The sequence below is a fragment of the Microcebus murinus genome, chromosome 2, assembly GCF_040939455.1.
Source record: "Microcebus murinus isolate Inina chromosome 2, M.murinus_Inina_mat1.0, whole genome shotgun sequence".
NCBI lineage: Eukaryota > Metazoa > Chordata > Mammalia > Primates > Cheirogaleidae > Microcebus > Microcebus murinus.
In genome coordinates this window covers 36647441-36671396 of record NC_134105.1, presented here as the reverse complement: position 1 = coordinate 36671396, position 23956 = coordinate 36647441, and the positions used below count along the sequence as shown (strand labels likewise).

General features: G+C 44.6%; 1 protein-coding gene and 1 non-coding gene across 6 annotated transcripts in view; one reads left to right on the top strand and one right to left on the bottom strand.

Annotated features, from left to right (window-relative positions):
* The window catches only part of AGBL4 (AGBL carboxypeptidase 4), a 1333072-nt gene that overhangs the window by 1143464 nt on the left and 165652 nt on the right, over positions 1–23956 (top strand). The window lies entirely within an intron of this gene.
* LOC142869704 (U6 spliceosomal RNA) lies at positions 1885–1991 on the bottom strand. Its single transcript, XR_012918278.1, has one exon. It is a non-coding gene; the product is annotated as a U6 spliceosomal RNA (small nuclear RNA).

The following is a 23956-nucleotide window of genomic DNA, read 5'->3' as shown; positions in this document are numbered from 1 at the left end:
AATTAATGTACTCATTTTATGACGACTGTAACTTCATACTATGTTTTAGTATCTAAGAAACTAAGCATCTCTTTCTTTTATCCTGGAACATCTTAATCTTGCCTGTTTTTTCTTCTGAACTGCAGGATGATATTCTTCAGCATTAATTTTAAATAAAATTGATATATAAGTCTGGCAAGAATTGACATCTTTATATTATTCAGTTTTCCTATACAAAAATATGACACATATTTCCAGTTATTCAAGTCTTCTATGATGTTTCACAGTCAAGTTTTATAGTTTTGTTCACCAAAGTCCCACACAATTCTTCTTAAAATTATTTCTTAAGCCTTTATTTTTGTTGTTGTTACTATAACTGAAATATTTTTAAACTTTAGTTTCAATCTTAATTCTTATTGATACTTACGAAAGCTAGTAATTTATTTTATAATGATTTGTATAAAGCCAATGAATTAAGCTCTTATTTAGGAGTTTTTTTAGTTGCTGGTTTTAGCGTTTTCTAGTTAAATAATCATATAATTTATAAACAAAAATTTTGTTTCTTTTCCAATATTTCTAATTCTTTTTTTTATTTTAGCATATTATGGGGGTACAAGTATTAAGGTTACATATATTGCCCATGGCCCCTCCCCCCTCAAGACAGAGCCTCAAGCCTGATCATCCCCCAAACGTTGCACATCTCACTCATTGTGTTTGTATATACCCATCCCCTCTCCCCCCCACACTCGCCTGACACCCAATAAATGTTATTCCTATATGTCCACTGAGGTGTTTATCCATTAATACCAATTTGCTCATGAGTACATGTGGTGCTTGTTTTTCCATTCTTGAGATACTTCACTTAGTAGAATGGGTTCCAGCTCTATCCAGGAAAATACAACAGGTGCTATATCACCATTGTTTCTTATAGCTGAATAGTACTCCATGGTATACATATACCACATTTTATTAATCCACTCATGAATTGATAGGCACTTGGGTTGTTTCCACAACTTTGCAATTGTGAATTGTGCTGCTATAAACATTCGAGTGCATGTGTCTTTTCCATAAAGTGACTTTTGATCTTTTGGGTAGATGCCCAGTAGTGGAATTGCTGGATCAAATGGTAGACTACTTGTATCGCTTTGAGATATCTCCATATTGCTTTCCACAGAGGTTGAACAAGTTAGCAGTCCCACCAGCAGTGTAGGAGTGTTCCTAACTCTCCGCATCCACGCCAACTTTTATTGTTCGGGGACTTTTTCATAAAGGCCATTCTCACTGGAGTTAAGTGATATCTCATTGTGGTTTTGATTTGCATTTCCCTGATGATTAGAGATGTTGAGCATTATTTTCGTATGTTTGTTGGCCATTATTCTGTCTTCTTTTGAGAAGTCTCTGTTCATGTCCTTTGCCCATTTTTTGATAGGGTTGTTTGATATTTTCTTGCTGATTTTCCTGAGTAATAAATAGATTCTAGTTATCAGCCCGTTATTGGATGTGTAGCTTGCAAAAATTTTCTCCCATTTTGTGAGTTGTCTGTTTGCTTTCTTGACAGTTTCTTTGGCTATGCAGAAGCTTTTTAATTTGATCAGGTCCCATTTATTTATTTTTGTTGCTAATGTGATTGCCTTTGGGGTCTTCTTCATAAATTCTTTGCCTAGGCCAATGTCTAGAAGAGTATTTCCAATGATTTCCTCTAGAATTCTAAGAGTTTCACACCTAAGGTCCAAGTCTGTTACCCAGCGTAAGTTGATTTTTGTGAGAGGTGAAAGGTGTGGGTCCTGTTTCAGTCTTCTACATGTGGCTATTCAGTTTCCCCAGCACCATTTATTTATTTTTTTTATTTTTTATTTTAGTGTATTATGGGGGTACAAGTGTTAAGGTTATGTATATTTCCCATGCAAAAATAGGGAATGCTTCATGAATTTGCATGTCATCCTTGCGCAGGAGCCATGCTAATCTTCTCTGTATCGTTCCAATTTTAGTATATGTGCTGCTGAAGTAAAAACAGCACCATTTATTGAATAAGGATTCTTTTCCTCAGTGTATGTTTTTGTCTGCTTTGTTGAAGATTAGTTGGCTATCTGAGGATGGTTTTATATCTGGGTTCTCTGTTCTGTTCCACTGGTCAATGTCCCTGTTCTTGTGCCAGTAAAAAGCTGTTTTAATGACTATAGCCTTGTAGTATAGTTTGAAGTCTGGTAAGTTGATACATTCTATTTTTTTTTTTTTTATTGCCTAGGATAGATTTTGCTACATGGGGTCTTCTCTGGTTCCATACAAAGCGTAAAATTATTTTTTCTATATCTGTGAAAAATGATGATGGTATTTTGATAGGGATTGCATTGACTCTGTAGTTCACTTTGAGTAGTATAGACATTTTAAGAATGTTGATTCTGCCGACCCATGAACATGGTATATTCTTCCTCTGCTATTTCCTTCTTCAGTGTTTCATAGTTCTTCCTGTAGAGGTCTTTTACCTCCTTAGTTAGATATATTCCTAGGTACTTTATTTTCTTTGTTGCTATTTTGAAGGGAATTGAGTCTTTGATTTGGTTCTCACTTTTACTGTTGTTGGCGTATATGAATGCCTCCAATTTCTGTGTATTGATTTTGTATCCTGAGACTTTACCAAATTCATTTATCAATTCAAGGAGTCTCTTGGTTGAATCCTTGGGGTTTTCTAGGTATAATATCATGTCATCAGCAAAGAGTGAGAGTTTGATCTCTTTTGCTCCCATTTGGATGCCCTTAATTCTGCTCTCTTGTCTGATTGCTGTAGCTAGGACTTCCAGCACTATGTTGAACAGAAGTGGAGATAGTGGGCAACCTTGTCTTGTTCCAGCTCTAAGTGGGAATGCTTTCAATTTTTCCCCATTCAGTATGATATTGGCTGTGGGTTTGTCATATATGGCTGTATCATTTTGAGGTAAGCCCCATCTATGCCTATTTTGTTGAACATTTTTTTCATAAAAGGGTGTTGAATTTTGTCGAATGCTTTTTCTGCATCTATTGAGAGGATCATATGGTCTTTGTTTTTGCTTCTGTTTATATGGTGAATTACATTTATAGATTTGCATATGTTGAACCATACCTGCATCCCTGGGATGAAGCCCACTTGGTTGTGATGGATTATTTTCTTGACAAGCACCTGGATTCGATTGGCTAGGATTTTGTTGAGAATTTTTGCATCTATATTCATAAGGGATATTGGTCTGTAGTTTTCTTTTTTTGTTGCAGCCTTTCCTGGTTTTGGTATCAGGGTTATGTTTGCTTCATAAAATGTGTTGGGGAACATTCCATCCTTCTCAATGTTGTAGAAAAATTTCTGCAGGATAAGCACCAGTTCTTCTTTGTAGGTGTGGTAAAATTTGGGTGTGAAACCATCCGTTCCAGGAATTTTCTTTTTAGGAAGGTTTTTGATTGCTGTTTCAATTTCAGTACTTGATATTGGTCTGTTCAGGAATTCTATTTCTTCCTGGTTGAGCCTAGGGAGGCTGTGTGTTTCTAAGAAATTGTCCATTTCCTCCACATTTTCCAGTTTGTGTGCATAGAGGTTTTTGTAGTATGCGTGAATTATATCTTGTAGCTCCGTGGCATCCATTGTGATTTCTCCTTTGTTGTTCCTGGTGGAGCTTATTAGAGATTTTTCTTTTCTGTTTTTCGTTAGTCTAGCAAAAGATGTGTCAATTTTGTTTATTTTTTCAAAGAAACAACTTTTTGTTTTGTTAATCTTCCATATGGTTTCCCTGTTGTCAATTTAGTTTAGTTCTGATTTGATCTTGATGATTTCACTTCTTCTGCTGGCTTTGGGGTCAGTCTGTTCTTCTTTATCCAGCTCTTTGAGACAATTCATTAGGTTGTCTATTTATGAACTTTTCAACTTTTGGATATAGGCATATATGGAAATGAGCTTTCCTCTTAGGACTGCTTTAGCTGTGTCCCACAGGTTTTGATAGCTTGTGTCACCTTTGTCATTTAGTTCAAAGAATCTTTTGATTTCCATCTTGATTTCCTCATTTATGAAGTGATCATTCAGCAGAAGGTTGTTTAGTTTCCATGACTTTGTGTAGAAATGAGAGTTCCTGTTAGGGTTGATTTCTACTTTTATTCCATTGTGATCTGAAAAGATACATGGTATGATTTCTATTTTTTTAAATTGTTTGAGACATGCTTTGTGTCCTAGGATATGGTCAATCCTAGAGAATGACCCATGAGCTGATGAGAAGAACGTATATTCAGTGGTATTAGGGTAGAATGTCCTGTAAATGTCAATCAGGCCCATTTGTTCTAGGGTTCTGTTTAAGTCCATTATATCTTTATTGTTTTTCAGTTTGGAGGATCTTCCCTGTGCTGTCAGTGGGGTGTTAAAGTCTCCAACTATTATGGTGTTGTTGTTTATCCATTTGTTTAGATCAAGTAGAGTTTGCTTTATGAACCTGGGTGCACCTAGGTTGGATGCATATATATTTAGAATTGTTATGTCTTCTTGTTGAACTGTACCCTTCACCATTATATAGTGACCTTCTTTGTCTTTTATTACTTTCATTGATTTAAAAACTAAGTTGTTTGTAATCAGCACCGTCGTGCCAGCTTTCTTTTAGCTTCCATTTGCTTGAAATGTTGTTGTCTACCCCTTTACCTTTAGTCTAACTGCATCCTTAAGGGTTATATGTGTTTCCTGAAGGCAGCAGATATTTGGCTTGTATTATTTTATCCATTCAACTGGCCTATGTCTCTTGAGTGGGGAGTTCAAGCCATTCACATTTATTGAGATAACTGATAGGTGGGGCAGATTTCTGTTCATTATGTTGGGTTGAACTTTGTTTCATTGTTTTTACTCTTGAGCCATTGTGTTTCTTGGTTTTGATCTTTAACTTTTGAGTAGATTTACATTTGTGAGTGTTTATTGTGCTGATCTGTGGGTAACACTGTTTTGAGTACTTCTTGAAGGGCTGGTCTTGGTGAATTCTCTTAGTCTTTGCTTATCTGAGAATGTCTTAGTTTCTCCTTCGTATACAAAACTTAGTTTTGCAGGGAATAAGATTCTAGGCTGGGCATTTTTCTGTTTCAGAAGAGTGAAAATGGGGCCTCAGTCTCTCCTTGCTTGTAAAATTTCAGTAGAGAAGTCTGGTGTTATTCGGATTGGCTTTCCTTTGTATGTTACTTGCTTCTTTCATCCTACAGCCTGTAGAAGGGCCTCTTTGGTTGATATTTTGGTCAGTCTGATGACTGCATGTCGTGACGTCTTCCTGTTTGCATTGAATCTCCCAGGGGTCATTTGAGCTTCTTGAACTTGTATATTGAGATTTTTACCAAGGCCTGGGAAATTTTTCTCTATTATATCTTCAAATAGCTTATCCAACTCTTGAGTGTTTTCTTCTTCCCCTTCAAGTAACCCTATAGCCCTCACATTAGGTTTCTTCACATAATCCCACATCTCTTGTAAGTTTTGCTGTTTTCTCTTGTTTCTCTGCTCTATCTCTGTGACTCATTTATTTAATTGGAAGGTGTTATCTTCAATCTCTGAGATTCTTTCTTCTGTTTGATCTATCCCATTCTTGAGGCCTTCCACTGTGTTTTGTAGTTCCCTGAATTGATTCTTCATTTCCAGGAGTTCGGTTAGATTTTTCTTCATTGTTTCAATTTCTTTAGTAAATTTTTTTCCAGGTCCTAGAGTCTTTTTATGTTTTGTGTTGGTAATCCAGTTTTTCTTGAAATCGTTGAATTTTCTTATGATCCATGCTCAAAATTCTTCTTCTGTTATTTTAGTGGTCTGATTTTGGATGATGTCCATTTCTGAGGAGCTGCTGTCCCTCTTTGGGGGTGTGATTTCATTTGGGTTTTCATATTTCCAGAGTTCCTTCGCTGATTTCTTCCCATCTGGATCCGTTGTTGCTTCTTACCTTTAGGTTTTCGTTTGGGTAATGACACACCCTGTTTAGTCTCTGAGCCAGTAGGTGGTGTTTGTGGGTGAGATTCAACCACATCCTGTATGATAAGTCAGTAGATGCTATAAAAGGGTGTGCAGAATGTCCTCCTTGTTGGTAGGTGGTGCTTGCTTGGAGGAGCAGGCTACACTGTTGTTTTTGGGTCTTGTAACCAGCTCTTGTTTCTCTGGAGAGGCACTCTAGTGCCTCAGGTGGTGGGTGGGGCCCTGGGACTTCAAGGTGTGTCCTTTTCTCCCCCTCAGTAAGGGCTGGTCTTGGAGTGAGTCTGGGCTGGGCGGAGCTGGGTTGGTTAAGCCTGCCCTCAGGCACCACAAATGCTGTTAGCAGGGGTCAAAGTTCTGTTCTCTGCTTCCGGGAAAAGCTGTCAGGGAGGGGCTGGAATGGCCCCACCCAGTCAGAAAGTCTACGTGTGGGGGTGGGGCTGTCCGAGACCCACAGTCTGGAGAGGGCCCCACTCCTTTCCACCCTCCCCAACTCCGCGGCTTCTCCTGGGCCTCTGCCAGCAGGCCAGACCTCATGCCACCGAGTCTTCCCTGGTTGCAATTCCGACCGGGAGGCTCCCTGCGCTGAGTCGCTGGCTGGGCTGGGCACACAGCCTCCCCTTGGGAGGAGGGCCCCCCTCAAGCACACTGATCCACCCTTCAAGGCACACACACCCAGGCAGGGTTGCTCATGAATATCCCCTCTGTGCCCCGGGCAATGGGAGACCTGGTTGCACAGGATCTGGTCCATAGTTCTGACCTCTGGACCCCGGAATTCACTCCCTGACCCCATCAGGGAGAGGAGTGCCAGTCCCAATTCACCCATGGGAGCCCAAGCTGGGTTGATGTCTCTCAGCCTCAGAGTCTTCCCCATTCTCCTGGAATCACAGGGCCAGCAGAACTTGGGAGGGCCAGTGGGTAGGAAGCTCACAGTCTGAGTACCCCTCAGTCAGCTGAAGGGCCCCAAAAGGGAAGGTCCCATTCCCTGGAGATGCCTCCAGCTGCTGGCTATACTGTCTCTCTCGGCAGCTGTGGACAGGGAAGGGGGAGGGGATATTCCCTGCTGTTCTAACAAATAACTAGGTCTTATACATCACTTTTAAATACTAATGATATTTGTCTTGTTTCTAATTTTTAATGAGAGTACCTGAGGTATTTTACCTTTCAGTATAAAATTGATCCTTAATTTAAAATAGATATTCTTTAGCATGTTAAGGAAGTACCTGACATTTTTTAAAAAATAACATTTTTGGCCAGGCGCTGTGGCTCACGCCTGTAATCCTAGCTCTTGGGAGGCCGAGGCGGGCGGATTGCTCAAGGTCAGGAGTTCGAAACCAGCCTGAGCAAGAGCGAGACCCCGTCTCTACTATAAATAGAAAGAAATTAATTGGCCAACTGATATATATATAAAAAAATTAGCCGGGCATGGTGGCGCATGCCTGTAGTCCCAGCTACCCGGGAGGCTGAGGCAGAAGGATCACTCGAGCCCAGGAGTTTGAGGTTGCTGTGAGCTAGGCTGACGCCACGGCACTCACTCTAGCCTGGGCAACAAAGCAAGACTCTGTCTCAAAAAAAAAAAAAAAAAAAAAAAAAAAAAAAAAATAACATTTTTATTTTTTTAAAAATGTTTCATTTTGCCAAACAGTTATGACTTTTCTAATTAGATCCATTTACTTTCACTATTATACTTAATTAATCCATCTTTGAATTCCTGGTGTGATCTTCCTGATCTTGCTAAATTTGATTTGCCAATATTTTACTTAGGACTTTTGCTTCCATAGCATAAGATAAATTTGTTTACAGCTATGATATTAATCTTGTGTTAACTTAAGAAAATGTTTTGGGTTGCTTCTCATCTCTTTATATGCTTTAGAACAGATATGTATTTTGAGAACTATCTAATCTCAAATATTTGAGAAAAAGTGCCTATAAAATCATCTGAGCTGGCCGGGCACGGTGGCTCACGCCTGTAATCCTAGTACTCTGGGAGGCCGAGGCAGGCGGATTGCTCAAGGTCAGGAGTTCAAAACCAGCCTGAGCAAGAGCGAGACCCTGTCTCTACTATAAAATAGAAAGAAATTAATTGGCCAACTAATATATATAATATAAAAATCAGCCGGGCATGGTGGCTTGTGCCTGTAGTCCCAGCTACTCGGGAGGCTGAGGCAGGAGGATTGCTTGAGCCCAGGAGTTTGAGGTTGCTGTGAGCTAGGCTGATGCTACGGCACTCACTCTAGCCTAGGCAAGAAAGCGAGACTCTGTCTCAAAAAAAAAAAAAAATCATCTGAGCCAAGAGCCTTTTATAAGTGTTCATTTTTTCACCTATGGTTACTCAGGTATTTTTTTTTAACTTCTAGAATCAATTTTAGAAACATCTAGCAGTTTATCCGTTTTAGCTGGAGAGCCCTGTCTCTTCTCATTACAAAAATTCTCCATTTTTATTATATTCCATTTATTTCTTGATTTATATTTGTAACTTTTTCCTTAATTTTGTTTTCCAAAGATTTGTCATCCTTATTGATTTTGTCAAAAAATTAGCTCTTGGATTTTTTCATCAAATCTACTTTGTTTTCTAATTTATTCAGTTTTATCTTCTTTGTTAGTGCTTTCCATAGGTTCCTTCTTGGTTCTATTTCCAAATTATATACTTGCAATTTTAATTATTTTTCTCAATCTATCCTATTTGGTTAAGAATGCATTTGAGTGTAAGAATTTCTCTCTTACCATAACATTGGCAGAATTTTGCTAGTCTGATAAATTGTTTTCTTATTTTTATTATTTTCTAAATATTTTGTAATTATATTTTTCTTTTTATTCTTTTGACATAATATTTTTAGAAAAGTGATTTTAATCTCCATGTGGCTGTTAAATGGAGCGGTTTCTGTCATTGTTGAAACATTGTTACTAATTTCTGGTTTTAGTAGTGACAGTCCAAAAATTAAAATTGTATATATTTTTATCATTTGGAATTTATCAAATTTTATCAAATTATATTGTTTGTAGAATAAAAATTATTATATGCCATTAACTCAACTTTATTGATAATTTTATTCAAATCTTATTTTCCTTATTTCTTCTTTAGGAAGAAATATTCCTTATTTCTTCTTTTTTATCTTTTTAATATTTAATACATATAAAATGATATAGGCACATATGTAAGTTATAAAGCATAATCATATAATGAACACCTATGAACTCACCACCCAACCACAGAATTAGAACATTGCCAATAACTCACATTTATCAATACTCTATCACTTTGTATATCACTTTACATAATACTTGACAATGATAATGACTGTATTACTGGTATATGTACTTCCTATACTATAGTTTTTATTATTATTTTAGAGTGTACTTCTACTTATAAAAAAATAAGCTAACTGTAAAACAGCTTCAGGCAGGTCCTTCAGGAGGTATTCCAGAAGAAGGTATTAGTATAGCAGGAGATGACATCTCCATGCATTTACTGCCAGTGGGACAAGATGTGGAGGTAGAAGACAGTGAGTGACATTGATGCTCTCGACCCTGTGTAAGCCTGAGCTAACGTGTATGTTTATGTCTTTGTTTTTAACAAAAAAGTTCAAAAGGCAAAAACAAGTTTTATAAACTTTAAAAATAGAAAATAGAAAAAAGTTTATAGAATCAGGATATAAAGAAAGAAAATATTTTGTACAGCTGTGCAATGTGTATTTCTTAAAATACACTTACTGTACAGCTTACTGTTATTATAAAAGTTGAAAAGTTAAAAAAATTAAAGTTTAAAAAGTAAAAAGTTACAGTAAACTAAGTTTAATTTATTATTGAAGAAAGAAAAATGTTATTATAAATTTAGCATAACCTAAATTTAGTGCCTATAAAGTCTACAGTAGTGTACAGTAATGTCCTAGGCCTTAACATTCACTCACCACTGCCTTACCCAGAGCAACTTCCAGTCCTACAAGTTTCATTCCATAAGTGCCCCATACAAGGGTATATTTTTTTGTCTTTTATACAATATTTTTACTCTACCTTTTTTCTATGGTTAGATGTGTTTAGGTACGTAAACACTATCGCGTTGCAATTGCCTACAGTATTCAGTACAGTAACACACTGTACAGGTTTGTAGCCTGGAGCAATAGGTTATACCATATAGCCTAGGTGTGTGTAGCTATACCATCTGGGTTTGTGTAAGTACACTCTATGACATTTGTACAATGACAAAATCGCCTAACAATGCATTTCTCAGAACATGTCCTTACCCTTAAGCAACATGTGACTGTACATCTATATTTCTCTAATAATCAGGTAAGAACAAAGCAGTAACTCTTCTCATTATAGAACATAGAATTTCATATGTTTTTATTTTCTTGCTAGCCCCTTCAACGCTTCATAAATCTCCCCCCCCAACCCCCCCCCCCCGATTCTAGTGCTAAGGAAAATTCAGAAACCAATTTGTTTCTTAACTATTAAACTGTTTTCCTTTCTGGGTGTTGGTATAATCCTTGAGGTTTATTTTGCCAAGATTTATCAAGTTATGTTTTCCTTTTCTGCTTATGTTCTCTACAACATTGATCTCCTTTGGACTTTTGACTCAAGTAGATAGTTGTTTTAATTAAGTATATTTTCCCCTATTATGTATTTGTCACTTTTATTTTTATTGTACCCTCCTTTCCCCCAGAAATATTGATAATTCTTAGACTCTATTCTTGTCTTTTGTGTCTATCATCTTCTTTCTCATTTTTATCTCTTTTTCTCTACATTCTTTGAGAATTGCTCACATTTGTCCTCATCACTGATTCAGTTTTCTGCAGTATCAATTCTGTTCTTTTCTCCCTCCCCTGGGAATTTTAATTTGGCACTTTATTTTGTGTTAACGTGCTATATCATTTTAGCTCAATTAGCTTCCTTTGCATCTCTGCCTTTATCTTATTCTATTTCCAGCTCTCCTTAGAAGCCAACTCTTCTTGCATCTCTTGAAAGGTACCAAACAGAGGGTCTCTGAAACATTCTTGATTTCTTTTCAAACTTTCTCTTTCTCCAAGTTTTCAGGACAGTGCTTCCTTTTCCTTTTGCTGTAGCATCTCTTTGAAGGCCTCATCTTTATGTTTCTTGGAGGTTTTACTTTGTTCTGCTTAATTGTCTTTGAATAGAACAGGGTCTCTACAGACCTGGCATTTGCAAACAGGAAGCCTAGGAGTGGAGCACTGTTAACCCCTCACTGTGGGATGTAGCACCTCCAGATTTAAACCTGAAGTTCAAGTCAACATGCCCTGGCCCATTCCATTGTGGGCTGTTTTTACCTGCCTGAAGTTGGTTCTTCTCCAGGGCCAACTTCTAGATTTTCTGACTACAGAATTAGATGTAGTTTTACTTTCTTCCTTGCCCAGAGTAATACCTAAAAGACCTTCCTTCGCCTTCAGCATGCACTATTTTCCACACGCACCCTGTCTTACCTGTTCACAAGACTTTTCTTTAAGTGTCTAAATGTTCCTGGATGCCAGCCCATCCTCTGCTTCCTGCTGGGCTTCACTGTCAGAGTTGTGTTTCTGAATGGTTAAAAAAGAAGAAAGGAACATAGGGCCAGGGGCATGGGGAGCAGTGCAGGACTCGGGCTCTGGCTGGTTCAGAAGACAGAAGGCAGGTCCTCTAACCTGGTGGACTCCTGTTCTCCTGTTCAATGCATCCTAGGTTTGGGGACAAGATGAGCTGGGAGTAAAGTGTTTTCCCAGAGTTTGTGATGAAGATAGATAATTACAGGATGGATCCCTGATATTACCCCACCCCAAATTGAAATAATTTATAGTATTATTGTCAATTTTTATTATTTTGTGTATCTTCATGAGACTTTTAATAGAAAGACAGAAGTTTCTATGTTAAGTATTACTGGTCAGCTACCATACTAATAAGCCAAACATGTCAATAAAGGGTAATTTTATGTGCTTCATTCATTCACTCACTCACTCATGTGTTCATTCATTTATACTTACTTCCTCCACTAGATTGAGAGTTTAGAAATTATGGATTTTTATTGCTTTATCCCTAAGCCAGCATAGGAACTGGCGCCTAATGGAGGCTTAAAACCCATTTGGTGAATGTATGATAAGCCAGCACAAAACTGGGCAGACAGCAGACCCTCAGTGTGAATCAAATTATATTTTGATATTTTGATAGTCAATGCTGGTAATCATCATGTGTATTACACCTTCATGATGTTAAAGCACGTTACATCTAATTTGATGCTAAAACCAATCTGGGATTAGGTAAGACATATATAATTCTTCCCAGTTTACAGATGAAGAAACTGAGACCTCGAGGAGTGAGGCTGGCCCCTGGAGGTTGGGAGGGACACGGGAAGGAAGGAGCATCCCGAGTGGGCAGCAGCTTGAGCAAGGACGTAGTGTGGCCAGAGGGTCATGGGGAGATGGGCCGAAGGCTCGTTCCCACCACTCTTGGGTTTGGGGATGACCCAGATAGTAAAATCCGCCAGAAATGTTCAAACTGCACTTCAGCCGAGAGTCTTGACCCCAGCTCACCCCTCCTGATGCCACAGTCCTTTCAGCGGCACAGTACCCTCATCAGGGTGGCTGGGGGTGGGGAAGAACAAAGCTAGGAGTCAGACAAACCTGGCTTTGAACACTGACCCTTCCATTTACTGCAAGACCTGCTTTGGATAGGGTCTATCGTCACCCTCACACTCAGTTTTCTCTCTTGTGTAAATGGGATCATTATATTGGACTTCCTGACTTTTTTGAAGATTAACTGAGATAATGTGTGTGCAACCTGGGGCACATAGTAGATGACCAAAACCTTTTAGCCACCTTCCTTTCCTTCTTGGCTCTTTTGTGGGCACACAAGAGGTGACCCCATGCTCTGGATCCTCAAATAATCTTAGAACAGAGCAGAGTACTGTGCAGACAGGATGGTAGCAGGATGAGGCCAGGCATGCCCTCCTACCCATCAGGGCCACATGCTGCCTTTCTCAGAAGGGGACATCATTTTACATTTCCATCCTCTGAACACGGAGGCTAATTTCCTCCTAAGTGAAGCCCTTGGCAGCTGAGCCTCCACACGTGGCAGACTCCCTTGTTTGCTGTCAGAACAAAGCCCTGTGCTCTATGCGAGTGCTATGCATTTTAATTGTGCTGAGCCGCCTTCTCCTTGCTAGCCATCCTGGAAGAAGTGTCTAACTGCATCGTGGATGAGGCACCAAGCTGGGAATGCTGGTAACTTGCTCCAGCTTCAGACACTGCCCTGAAGACATTGCCCCAAACTGCTGGATTCCTGGGGGCCAAAATGGGGGGAATCTATCAGCCATTGGTAGATTTCACTGTGTGTGAAACTGCTGGGCACCTTCTGGGTGGAGCAAGGGGAAGGTGAGAGGTCAGGGAGGAGCTAATAGCATAATGAGAGGGCTTAGTTTGGGTTACCCCAGAAGCAGACTCTGAGACAAGATCCTGAGTGCAAGTAATTTTAGGAAAGTGAGAAAATTCCAGGGAAGAGTGGGAAATGAGACAGAAAAAGGAAGGAAGACAATCAAGGCACGCTACTGAAAAGGTTGCCTCTGTGGGCAGCTGAAGCTCAGTCCTGCTCACTCTGGGAGACCCTGCGGAATGTGCCTTGCCATCATCCCAAGCAAGCGGCAAGAGCGTTGTGGTAATTTACCTACTGACTCCCCCCTGACATTGCCTCACAGCTGTTGAGTAAGGAGGAAAGGTATAAATTCTCTGTCCCCTCTGTCTTGCCAGGCAGCCAGAGAGAGGTCTCAGGCCCTGGTGCCAGTGCTGACAGTTGGACACCTGGCTGCATTGAGATGGGGCAATGGAATATGGGCGTGACAGAAACAGCATCTGGTACAGAGACACAAGACACAAATATAAAAATAATATAATATTCAAGCAATAATTAACTGAGTGCCTACCATGTGCCAAGTGCTTTATGTTCTTACAGCATCTCTGCAAAGAAGGTATTACTGTCCTTATTCTACAGAGCACAAAACTGGGGTGCTGAGGGGCCCACGCCATGCATACGATCACAGAGCACTGAAGCCGGCTGGTGGGCAACCCCTGCTGCTGGCTTGCCGTGCCCGGGTCCTTGGCAGAGCTCCCACGGGACAGGGTAAAATGAAGGCAAGCCTCGCTGCAGGACAATTAGTCTGACTGTAGATAAATAAAGCAATTACAGATGTCCTCATGGAGTTGAGCTGGAGACCAGGAGAATCCTCACATGTGGAGAAGTGGTTAGAGGAAGAGTGCGGGCAGGAGAGGACCCCCGCCCCCAACCCACCAGCACTAATGGGAGCTAAATAGATGCCATTGTTTTAAAGATGGAGAGGCAGTTCCAGCTTTTAAGAGTGGTTAGGGGTTTGGGGTCAGCTGGACCAAAGTTGGAATACTGGTCTCCTTCTTATTTGTTTGTTCCCTGGCTTTGAGCCAGTTATTTAACTTCTCTGGGCCTTAGCATTCTCATCTATAAGACAGGGACAATAGCACTCCTCACCGGGGTGTTGTGAGGATGAAATGACACTGGTATGTGGCATAATGCTGGGCATTCAGTAGGTGGATGTGAGGCCGGGAGACCCTGCTTGGGCGAGGCTGGTCTCCTGCCTGAGCCTTGGTTTCCCTGTCCATGAAGTGGACATAAGAACCTGCAGCTCGCAAGCACATGGGGCTGCTGTGAGCTGACAGGGCTGAAGGTCGCATGCATCACAGTGATCCTCTTGTGTGATCACTGGAGGAGCTCAGGATGGTTCTGGTCTGATCTCTGCCACCAACATCTCAGGTGGTCCTGGGCAATTTCCTTTTTCTTTGGGTCAAAATGCCAGGCTTGCCTAAGGCAGTCCTGAAGGCTCTGAGCTTCTGGGCTTCCTCCCCACTGTACCCCAGTGGCTTCCCTCTCCCCATCTCCTGGCCGGTCTCCTGCTCTGCTTTGTCATTGCCCAGCTCGGTCAGCCCTGGCTCTGTGCTGCTTCCCCACAGTTCCCTGCACCCTGCATCTGCTGATCTGCTCTTGGACTGGCCCTGAGCCTGACAACTATTCTCAGTGCCGGTGGCCCTGCTGAGGTCATCCCCAAACCAGGGCTGTGTGTGTGGAGGCAGATTTCCCAGGTTGTGGGGTCATCAAGGCCTGGGGTGCAGGGGAGGGAGAACATGGACCAGAGCCCAGGCTATTCAAGCCTCAGTCTAGCCAGGGCCCAGCCCTAGGAGTCATTCTGTGACACCAGTCATTCGGTAACTGGCCTCAGGGTTTGATCTAGAGTCAGGTTGAGGGATCCAGCTGTGACCAGAGTCAGTCTCTGTGGCTGAGGCTCAGTAACTGGATATACCCTTTCTCTCTCTAATATTCAGCCATCCCTTCCACAGACCAGCAGGGTGTTGGCCCCTCACATCAACCCCAGCCCCAGAACATTTGTCCGTACCTCTTAAAGTGACTTCAGGCTTCAGATCTAGAGAGGTTTGAGTCACTGTTCTTTCTCTTCCTTCATTCTGGGCGTGTCTCAAGGGCTAAATTAATGAGGTAGGTGAATGATCACATGGTGTGATTTCAGGGAGACCAAGGAAGCTGCTAGAAATCGCCAATGTTTCTTCCATCTGGTCAATTCTGAAAAACCTCAATTAGAGATTCATTCATTTGGATTAGTTTTTGGAGCAGTGGAAAAATCACTGGACCAGAAGTCAGTAAATGGGGAACCAAGTCTCGTCTTTGCCTCCTACTCACAGTTGTATTACAAACAATCATGCCTACCTTGTAGAACTGTTGTCTAGGTCAAGTGAGACATGTGGTGAAGGCATGGACGCCTGGCAAGGGCTCCACAAACCTGCCTTTCCCTCGCCTTCTGGGAGGAACAGCCAAGTGGGCTCGGAGGGCGCCGTGCTGGAAGTCACCGGCAGGTGGCAGCACAAAGCATTTTCATTCCTTCATGCCTCACCTAATGAATGAGGAGGTGCTTCTGGAGGGCAGCACACAGGCTGTGGGAGGGAGGTGAGGGACACCCAGGCCCGCAAGGGGTGTCAGCAGGGGTTTCCCAGAGGAGGAGGGGTCAAGCAGAGGGGAGTCAGGGACACTGGAGGTGGCTGCGTTTTGTAAGGGCTGCCCTTGGTTCTGTGTGCTTGCAGCACAACCCTTCCAGTTTTCACTACCGACTGGGCCACATTATTGTCATTTCTATAAACTCCCCAACTCTCACATTCTCACACCAGAGAGGCCTGATCTCTCAGTAGACACTGAGTGACGCCTCTTTTAGGAATATTCCCATCCTCGATCATTCTCCTGCTTTTCAAGGAAGCAAGCATTTGGAGATACCATGACATTTCTCCCTACATTGAGGACCACAGGTCCTTTTATAAAGGGGAAGAGCATGGGCAAGGAATCTAAGGCCACTGTGACTACGTCCTGAGCCCTGTCCTCCCACTGTGCAGCTGTGACCTTGGGCCTCAGTTCCCATTGTGTACAATACGGTTGGCTTAAAGGTCCTGAGAAAGCTCCCAGTTTTAACATCTAACATGCATAGATTCCTTAGGGTCCTGAAGCCACCTTGCTGGGTGACCTTGGGAAGATCACCAGCTTGACACTATGGAAGGAGGATGCAGATCCTTTTGGGTTTAAAGGAGGTGACAAAAGTAACGGTGTTTTGGTAATTGCACAGCCACCTAAGGACGTTCACATAGGGCTCTTGCGTGAACGGACTCAGATTCAGATGCGTGTGCGTCTCCCACAGAGCCTGGCTGGGTGCCTGGCTTGCTACTGGAGGGGAGGATACATAGAAAGAGATGAAATATCTCTAGTATTTCTAACACCTCCCCAGCTGTCCTGGGGCAGAAGCAGCACCCTTGCTCTGTGGGGCCTCAGAGGCCAGGGCCAGGGCCAGGTGGGCTGCCTGCAGCATTAGGAGGCGGGCCCTTCACCTGGGGATGTTGAAAGATAAATCCGAGTGGTGGTGAGCTCCGTGGCCTGTAGGCCAGTGCGCCAAGTGGAATCCACTCTTGGTGAAGGGGAGGGGCGGAAGGGAAGAGGGGTGGAAGGGAAGGGGGTTGGTGGTGGTCTAGGCCAGTACTCCCCAACCTGGCTATGCTTGCAAGCTGAATGCTGAAGGTCTGTCTTTGCAGCCTCTTGGGTATGTGGGTTGAAACTTGGTATTTTCACAAGTGGAGGTGCCTTAAAATGGGTCCACCCAGAGAATCCAGCTGTCCTCCAGAGTCTACCTCTCACTGGGGCCAGCACTCAACCTGCCAGTCCTGTGCTTCTCACCTGTGCCAGCCACCTTCTTGACACCTGAACAAAGCTGTAAAGGGCCTGTTTTCTGTCCCAAATTCTCTTGCATTCTGAAATACAACTGGTTAAAGGGAAGGGGGTGGGGAAAGGTGTAAGTCAGATGCATTTGAAGGAAAGCAGCTTTGAAGTCCTGAGGCCATTATGTTAATGGCATTACTCAATTTCTGGAAGCAATCCTGATTAAATATTCATTGGCTTTGATTATACTGAAATTAGGGCTAAAGCGTGAAGTCAAATTGAGGGGAATAATGGCAGTGTAAATAATGCATGGCCTCTAAATTGAAAACACCAGCTTGTGCGGCCCCAGCCCTCCCCCCACCATGCTTGTCACTGTGCCATTTATTTAGAAGGTGATTAGTCTGATGCCGGCATCTCTTACCAGCTGGGGAACCAGGAATTGGAAGGAACTCAGCGCTCTGTGTGTCTCTGCAAATGCAGAAATATTGAAGCAGACACCTTGCAGCAGGGGACTTTCTTCAGGTCAGGGACCTGGAAGCTTAAAATCTTGGTGAAGCCCCATGGCAGAGTGCTATATTCACTGAGCAACACAATTACAGGCTCTGAGAATAATAGAATCGTGTGCTCTTGCATCCTCCACAGCGTAGTCTTTACACAGCAAAGAGCAAGTAGGGTGGGGAGGGGTGCCACAGGAGAGAGGTTAGAATGAGCAGGTGAGGCTCATTCAAATTCATGCCATGGAGAGACAGAAATTACACTGATGATCATAAAATGGTGGGTGAATCCTCTACGGAGATGCGTGCAGGACACTGCTGTGAGAATCCAGAGAACTGTCACCAGGTAGAGTACAGTTACTGAGGGCAGGGATGCCGGGGCAGGAGAGAAGAGTCAAGGAAGTTTTAGGGGAATTTGCTAGATAACTCTTACCCTCCTCTGGACACCCAGGGCCTGGCACAGAGCAGGAAGCTGATGGATGTTGGTAGAATAAATGGATGGGTGAATGCCTAAGCATGGCCCTGGGGAAGGAAGAGGTAACTCTCCCTGCTCCTGGAGGAAAACTGTGAGTCTCAGAAACATGAAAGGGCCATCACAAGTAGCTAAAGCCCCCAGTCATGTGCACCTACTATGTGCTGGGCGCTGTGCAAAGCCCCAAGATTACATGAATCATCTCAAATAAATTTCTCCCAACAGCCTTACGAGGAAGGTATGATGATTGTCCCCATTTTATGATCAAGCAAAGCAAGGCTTTAAAGAAGTTAATTTGCACACAGCTAGTGAAGCCTGGGAACCTGGAATCCAAACCCATGAAGCTTTTTCTTTTTTCAAACACTCTCAGTGGTTCTGCATCTCCAGTGACAGATATTCATATGCAGACATTCAGATCCTCTCTCTCTCCTCAACCTTTCTTTCCTGCCCACCACTGTTTTCCTGCTGCTGGAGGACAGCTGAGAGGCTGGGGCGCTCACTGCACCCCAGGGTTAGGAGAACAACCGCTGGTGGGTGTGTTAGTGTATCAGGAGTCCTGGGGCCAGGAAAGCATGGCCAGTGTGAACTGCCACACCCAAACCACAGACTCTGTCTTTTCTTTTTTTTTTTTAATTGAATAGGGATAAAAACAGGTCAAGGGACAGAGCAAGTAAAAGGCAAAGCATGAGAAGGGCTTTCGGGTCCAGAGACTGGGCTTGGTTGGTAAGGGCTGGGTCAGTCAGGGCTGGGTCAGACACAGGAGTCTGAGCCAAATCCTTGCAACCCTGCAAGGGCCCCTCAGGACCCCCCAGGAACCCAGAGCAGAAAGACTCGGTTCAGCAAGCTGCCTCCCACTTTCTATCAGGGCAGAAAACCTGAAGTCACTGAAGGTGGTCAGTGCCCTCTCGGTTTTCGGGCAGACTTGGAAGGGGGTTTCTGTTTTGTGTTGTGGAGCCCACGGCTGATCTGTTACGTGACAGACACCTGGATTTCGTCAGGCTAGTTCGGAGTCCTCTCGAGGAAGTTAAGTTGCGTGAGTGCAATGCCATGCCACGCCCAGTGCAGTGCCTCCTTCTGGCGGGACTCACGGGCAGGTTCAGGAGAGCTCCCTGTGTGTTCAAGACTCCTTCCCCAGCAAAGTGAATCTTGATCTATCTACAGGCACACATGCCACCCTGAAATTTGCCTTTGTGGAGCCAGCCGACAGGCCAACGCGGAGTTCTGTGACAGGGAAAGCAGGCCAGCCAGGAGTCAAGGACCCGGGATGGATTCTCAGTTCTTCCTCCAACACATTAAGCAATTGGAGAAAGAAATGTAACCTCTGGTTTAGCCCAGTTTCCCCTATGTCGCGTTGATGGTGAGATTGGACTGAATATCTTTCCTCTGCAAATCATTTTCATACACACTCCCTTTCCCAGCAAATACTCACTGTGCACTTAATCTACACCCAGCCCTGCCCTGGGGCAGGTGGCCTCTGGGGAGATTAAACAAGCACAGACAGATTAGGATTAAAATTAATGCTTTAAGAGAGGAGCAAAGTGCTTCAGATATGCAAAGAAAAGAGTAAATGCCTCTTCTGGGCTGCATTACCCGTGTGAAATCTGAAGCCAGATGACCTTGGATTGAATCTGGCATCTTCTTTTTACCAGCTCAGTGACTGTTGTTGACAAGTTAATGAGAGTTCTTACCTGATAGGGTTTTTCAGAGGATTATGTGAATTAGGTAAGAACCTACAACAGTGCCTGGCATACAGTAAATGTTCAAGAAGCACCAGCTGTTCCTGTGGGTATTGAGGGTTTCTTGCAGAGAGCATTATCATTCCCTCCTAGTCCACTTCCCTGTGTAAGAAGGAAAGAGGGAGAAAGAGGAAGGAGGGAGGGAGAAAGCCCAAAAAAGTGGTCACTAGCCTGTGTCTGATGCCTACAATGTGCCAAGCACTGCAACAAATACCAGCTGCTTTGACTTCTCAGAGAACCCCATGTGGCAAACAGGGAGTGCAGATGAGCCAAATGCTGCCAAAGCTTGACCTGTTGACAGTCACAGTCTTCACAGGGTAGAGCCAGGATTTGGATCCAACTCCGCCTCAATGGGGAGAGGGGTCATAGCTGTGTTTGCAAACACGATGTTTATCCCCCTTATGGTTCCATGGGGGGTGGCCGGCCCACACTCCCTCTCCCAGACTTCTTCCCGCCTCCTGGTTGCGCTCTGTGTGGGTGACTCGACAGACAGCCATGCGCAGGCTTCCAACTCCCCAGCGTTACCTGCAGGTCCCAGTGGGAGGCTGGGATGGCAGACTTCCAAAGCTCCCCGGCGCAACGCCCCCAGTACTAGTTCTGGAAGCTGTCAACACCTCCTTAGAGCTCATAATTAACCGGACTCCTGGCTAAGTTTTGTTTTATTCTTTCTGAAATTACCATTCTTTGCCATGAGTTGCTGTTATGCATCAGGGACTTGGTAATGGACCTCTCACCCCCTTCCTCTCTTCTTCCTCCCTTTTATGCTTTGAATGGTAGGGAGATAACAATCTGATTAGGAAAATCTTTAGAAATTTATTTTGCAGTAAAACTTTAGATTCTTCCTTAGTAGGAGTTCATAGAAGGGAGAAATGGATGCGGGCTGTGATGTGACAAGGGTTGGAGTGGTTTTCCCAAAGGGGGAAAGACCCACGTTGGGCACAGTCGGGAGGATTAGGCCAAGCGGAGGGCGAGAGAGAGGCAGGTCCAGCAAGAGGCACAGCAAAGCACAGGTGCAATCTCTTTGGAGACTGCACTAGCCCTAGTGCCCAAGAAATATTTGTTAAAAGAAAGAGAGGAAGGAAATAAAATATGAAGAAAGGAATGGAGGGAAGGAAGGAGAGAGGGAAGAAGAGAGGAAGGAAGGAAGGAAGGAAGGAAGGAAGGAAGGAAGGAAGGAAGGAAGGAAGGAAGGAAGGGAGGGAGGGAGGGAGGGAGGGAGGGAAGGAGGGAGGAAGGAATAAGGTGACCTTAGTCAGTTTATGCAGCCCATAATGTGGCTTTCTCACTCTTGGCCTTGTATTGCAGCTCGCTGGGCCCAGGTCCTTTTCCTGTTCATACATGTTGCCAGGCTTCCCTGGCACAAGGACTCTGTGACAGGCGCAGGATCCTGTTTCTGATGTCCTGGATCCTAGTGGGTTCTAGGTTCTCACAGCCTGATGTGGGCAAAGCTGGGCCTGAGGCTCCAAAGCAGAAACTTTCATCCTGGCCCCGTTCCCTCCCATTCACACCCCCTTTCTCCCCACAGATGCACACGGATTCTCCTTCCCTCTTGAGTCTCCATGTTAGTATCTCTTACTCGGCTCTGCAACGCTCTTCCTGGACCTGCAGACTCTTTGCTTAAACCGTTCCCCACCCCAGGACCTCCTTTCTCACTTTTGGTCCAAAACCGAGATGACTTCACAGTCCCAGGAAGGCTCTCCGCGTTGCCTTCTGTGAAGGCCCTAGCAGCCTCTCAGCGGTGCTCCGCTACCCTGTGCCTGCAGTGTGAGCAACGGGAACAGGGGGTGTCTTCCAATACTGGGGGAGCCTGGGTCCCTGGAGGCCAAGGGCTCCATTACATCACAGAATAATTTCTTAGCAGCAAACATTCAGCCAAGTCTTTATTGAATAAATGAATGAATGTAAAATGAATGAATAAAACAGGATGGGAGCTAAGCCTAGGGGGATGTCTCCCGGGTGTCTAAAGCAGAGGGAGGCATTCTGGACCAGGTGGTGCACCAAGGTGGAGGCAGGGAGAGAGTCATGGGGAAGCAGGAGGGAGGGACGCCTGGAAGCCCAGGTGGGCTTGAGAGCAGAAAGAGCTCCAACAGCCACCTGCCAGGAGGCCCAGCAGCTGAGTGGGGGAGGGGTCCTCATCTCCATCATCTCTCCCAACATGGTGCCTTCCTCATGGTCCTCTGGGCCACCCTGTGAATGCAGCGGCATAAGTGTCTCCTTCCTCCTTCCTGCGCTTTCTTCCTCCCTCCCTCTCTCCCTCTTTCCCTTCGTTATTTCCTTTCCCCCTTCCACACATATTTATTTAATACCTACTGTTCTAGGTTTGGGGGATACAGCAGTGAATAAAATAGCAAAGTTGCTGTTTTCTGAAGCCTATATTGCAGTGAGGGAAAAGCAAGTGGATAATACACATTAGAGAGGGTGGCCTGCGCCGTGGGGAAAAGGCAGCAAAGGGAGAAGGAGAGGGGGGAGCGGCTACTCCGTACAGGGAGACCAGGGAAGGCTCCCCTGCAGGTGACACTTGAGCAGACTCTTCGGGGAAGGCTGGCAGCCATGCAGAAGGGTCTGCAGGAGCAGGGCCCTAAAGGGGGAGGGCCCGTGTTGCACAGAGGACAGTGAGGCTCAGAGAGGTGCAGGAGTAGACCCAAGGTCACACAGCACGGCTAATCAGCAGATCTGGGTTTCAAGCCCTGGTCTGTGGAGTTTTTCCATAATAGCCTGAGCACCTGCTCTGCGATCAGCAGACCAGAGAATCTCATTTGTGTGGACGGCCTCTCCCCTCACTGCCTCCCCTAATGATTTCTCTGGGAGGTGAAGGTGTGAGCACAGGGCCCGCGTCAGAACAGGTGCTGTCGGGCAGACACGTCACCTGCTGACAGGAGCGCCGCCCGCCCGGGCTGCTCTCCTCCACCTCTGTTTGCCACCCAGCAGCGCCGCTCCGTCCCCAGCCTCACAGCCTCTGGACACACGTTTAATTTTTAATTGATGCCAATGGCTGGCAGCAACCCTGGCCTTTCCTCCCGCTCAGCGCTCTCTCTTCGCCACTCCTGGCTCTGTTGTTCTCTGAGTGCCTTTGGCGTGTGTCTCGCCTTCTCCACGGTGGTCTGGTTCTCTGCCTTTGTCTGTCTCTGCCTTCCTGAGTGTCCCCATACCTCTGTCTGTCCTTCAGCTGACAGGGCCCCCCGCGCCCTGTGAGGGTCCTCCCTCCCCGTGAGGCTCACGCCCCGCACCCCAGTTATCACCTAATACGGCACTGGCTAAGCCTGGTGTGAGCCCTCATGCACACACACGCACACACACACACACATACGCACACACACTGTGGGCCTGCCACCTGCAGGCAGGCAGAGGCTCCATCCTTGGGGAAGGATCTCCAGAGTTGCTTAAAATGGCCTTGCAGCAGAGTCTGGCCGCTCACGGGCCCTCAGAGATTGCTGAGTTGAACCCCCTCCTTGCGAGGCTAGAGGAGGACACTGACGCTTAGAGGGAGGAGGTGACTCCACCAAGGTCAAGCAACTGATCGTGACAGAGCTCAGGGCCTCGAGAGGTCAAGCCCACCTTGCACACCTGCCAGCCCCCACCATGCCAGAGCTCCAGGGGGCTGTGTCTGGGTAGAAAGAGCGACCCTGCCTGTCCTTTTATTCCCTCCCTCCCTTTTTTCTCTCCTTCCTTCTTTCCTTTCTCTTGTTGATATCTCTTCCTGTTATCCTTCTATCCATGCAACACATTTTTATTGAACACCTACGATGTTCAAGGCACTGTGCTCTGTGCTGAAGGACACCATAGTGAGCCAAAGGTCTGAGTCCTGTTCTCACACATTTATTCGGCAAGTGTCTCTTGTACGCCACTATGTGCCAGCCACTGCTCTAAACACGGTTGAGTAGGACAAAGTACCCAGAGCATCAATCTAGAGAGGGAACCAAAGAGCTAATTAAGTTTGGAGTGAGCCTGTCTCAGTAGAAGAGCAAGCCATACGTGTTCTGTGGGAACTCAGGGGCAGGGCACCGAACCAGGGAGAGGGCAAGGAGACCACAGGGAAGGCTTCCTGGGGGAGGTAAGAACCAAGCGAAGATGTGAAGGATGAGTAGATCCTGGGTGCGTTACTAACAGGCTTTGTGACTTCCCCTTTCTGATG